The sequence below is a fragment of the Varanus komodoensis genome, unplaced genomic scaffold (assembly GCF_004798865.1).
Source record: "Varanus komodoensis strain SLA01 unplaced genomic scaffold, ASM479886v1 scaffold7_1, whole genome shotgun sequence".
Lineage (NCBI taxonomy): Eukaryota > Metazoa > Chordata > Lepidosauria > Squamata > Varanidae > Varanus > Varanus komodoensis.
The window spans coordinates 19,250,863-19,254,454 of record NW_025336479.1 but is presented as its reverse complement, the minus strand read 5'-3'; positions in this window follow the sequence as shown (position 1 = coordinate 19,254,454).

The following is a 3,592-nucleotide window of genomic DNA, read 5'->3' as shown; positions in this document are numbered from 1 at the left end:
AAGGCAGCTTACATCATTCTCCTCCTCCATCTTATCCCCACAACAACAACCCTGTGAGGTAGGTTGGGCTGAGAGTCTGTGACTGGCCCAAAGTCACCCAGTTGGCTCCATGGCTGAGCAGGGACTAGAACCCAGATCCTCTGAGTCCCAGTCCCACGCTCTTAACCACCACACCACACTGGCTCTCAGTGCACTCATTTACCCGCCCCCCCCCAAAAGAAGAAGAAGAATCCTTTGGGAAAGACTAGCTCCTTATGAGCAGAGCTCTCATAAACTGCAGCTGAGTCCTGGGTGGGGTTAGTAGGCTCTAGTTATAGAAGCCTTCAAAATGTATTTAGGCAGCGCTAGAATCGATACCCTCTTTGCTTCCTGTGTCTTGTTTTTTGGACATTTCCTGGATGATTGACCCTCGGCGTTACTGCTATTCAGACTCCTGTTTGACTCTGTTTCCCATCTGTGTGGTGCATTTGGCTGTTCAATGGTCCACCCAGCACTCCATTTACACAGTGGCAAACCAGCTACCCACAGGATCCCTCAAGCAGGAGTGCGGCAGCCTCCTCCAGTCCAAGTTCCCCAGCAATTGGTGCACAGAGGCATACAGCCTCTTCTAGCAGGGGTAGCATTTGGCTAGAAAGACTAGGGTCTATCGAGAGCCTTCTCTTCTGTGAATTTGTCCAGACCCTTGGTGGTCATCACTACTTCCTGGGTTGGTAAATTCCATAGTTTATGTGCTGTGTTGTCCTGCATTTCCCACCAATCAGTTTCATGGAAGGAAGAATGTCTTCATGGGAAAAAATGTCTCCCTCTTCACTCTCTATACTGCACCATGCACAATTATAAACACGTCTATCGTATTTCCCCTTACTCACCCTTTATCTTAAGCTAAAGACTCTCAGGTGTTGTAACCTTTCCTCATAGATGTTCCATAGGACCTATTGGTTGGAGCAACTATGAGGAAAGGTTACAACACCTGTCCGGTGTATTTTTTCCAACTCTGTAATGTCCCTTTTCCAATGTGTACACAACATTCTAACTACAGTCACACAAAAGATTTGCATCTGATCTTGGAAGGTTTATTTTGGATTCCTTTCCTAATTATGCCTAACACGGAGTTTGCCTTTTTGCAGCCACTGCCCACGGAATCAACGTTCTCATTATGCAGTTCACCACAACCCCAAGATCCCTTCCTTAGTTATTCACCACTAACTCCGATTCCATCATCTTCTACTTAGCTTTGGGATTAGAAGTTGGGATTTTTTGCCCTACTGTGCACTTCTTTACTCTTGCTTACACTAAACTACATTTGCATTTTGATGTACATTCTCCCACCCTGAAGAGATCCAAATTGGTTTTAACTATTCTATATAGTTTGGTGTCATCAGGAAGCTTGGCCCACTTCACCTCTCAGTCCAAATTCCAGATCATTTATGAGTCGGTTGAAAAGTATTGGTCCTAATACAGAACTTCCATTGGAAGAAATTACCATTTATTCCCATTCTTGTTCTGTTATTTAACTGATTACTGATCCATAAGAAGATCTGCTCCTCATCCTATTCCATAACCGTCAAGTGCTCAGGAGACTTTGGTGAGGGACTGTGTCAAGAGCAATTGGAATTCCAAGTAAATAAAGTCTACTGGATAGCCCTTTCCACTTTTCATTGATATCCTCGTAGGTTAGTCAAACAGAACATACCTTTGCAGAAGCCATGTTGATTCTTTTTCAGCAGGGCTTGTCCCTCTGTGTGCTTATTGAGACTACTTTTTATAATGCTTTCAATCACTTTACCCAGAACAAGCATTATGCTAATTAACTTGTAATTCCCTGAATCCCATTTTTAAAATTCTAGAATAAGGAGCCAGGATCAGAGAAGGGAGTCATCTTTTTCCTCCAGCTAGAGATAATGTTTTCATGAAATCCATGGCTTCATTCGATTAAAAAGGGTCTTGCAAATAAGCAAAGCAGCATGTTATGACAGATATAATTTGGTGCAGAGAAATCAAAAACCTGTCTCTGTCAATTTTCCCATCAGCAACGCACATCCGTGATGCATTTCCAGTGGACCGGTAAACTAATTTATTTACACAGGGACATTAAAAGCTGCCTCATGGACCCTTGGTCCATATGACTCAGTGTTGATGACACTGGAGGCAGCTGCTGCCCATCATGCCTTGTTGCTAATCCTGCCTAGAGGTGCTTGGTCTCTTCCACCTGCAGAACAGGTGCTCCGCCACTGTGCTATAAGCATGCCCATCATGGTCGTAGTAGCTTAATTGTGCAGTAGTTTAATTGCTGGACAATTCTGTAAGTTTCATTGCAAATCTCAAAAATCTCAAAAAACTGTCATTTAAAGAACAAGCACAGGGGCTCTTTATTATTATTATTATTATTATTATTATTAGAACATTTCTATGCCGCCCCTTGCCGAAGCCTCGGGACGGCTTACAACACAATAAAATACAATACAAAAATAACAATATAAAATTAAAATTAATAATATAAAATAAATAAAAAATATAAACGATATAAAAGGAGTTAGAAAAGTTATAAAAGAAAAGAAAAGAAGTCGCCCTGGCCTTTAACACAGGAGAAATATACGTGTTTTGTTAGGGATCGCTGGTACTATTGTGATTAAATTAAAATGCGCAGCATACAGAGGAGGAAAGTCTGTATATAGGAAGTGGGAGAAATCATTCACCATTTTCTCAGGAAAACAGACACTTAGACTCCAACAGCTAAGTGCACATAGAATCCCTTATCAGCTGTACGAGGATTTTTCATTAAAAATATATACATGAGCTAAAACTGCCTTTTGTGATCACTGCAAGTGTAATTTGAAACAAGGTGGTTTGTACTGGCCTTTCCCACTGTGGATTATGTGATGGAAAAGGCCTTATCCTGCTTCCAGAATGTATCAAGGCTTGGGCTTTAGTGCATCTGGAAGGGAAGGCAATTCTAACACGGGAAGCAGCTGCTTCAAATATTCTTCTGACCTGCCTTGGAGTTCTGCCGACTTGCTCATTCTGGGCAAAGGCAAGGAAATTAAAGGAGCATGCGGTGGCTGGATCTGTGCAACTCACCCAGAAAGGAACCACTGTTACATGATGATGATGATGATGATGATGATGGCTATTTATTTCATTTAAATACTGCCCAATAACTGAAGTTCCCTGTGAGCATTCAACCAGTCACAAAATGAACAAAACATTGCACAGATTTTTAAAGCACAATTTTAAAATGATTTGAAGAGTTAAAGACATTTAGCAAACTAGGTAACTGAAGGCATACGCTTCTTCAGTGCTGTTAAAAGCCTCTGCAGAGAGGGCAGTTTTAATCTGGTGCCAGTAATATAAAATAGTCGGTGCCAGGCAGGCCTCAGCAGGGAGCTTGCTCTGTAAATGGGGGGCTGCCACGAAAAGGCCCTCCTCTTCGCTGTTACCAACAAGTTGCTCTTGACCTCAGGTGTTGAGTGTAGTGCATATATTCCAGAAATGCAAAGATAACCCAGTAAATATTAGCCTTCAAATTATGTTTGTCAGAATTATAAGTAGCTGAGAGAGAGAGAGAGAGAGAGAGAGAGAGAGAGAGAGAGAG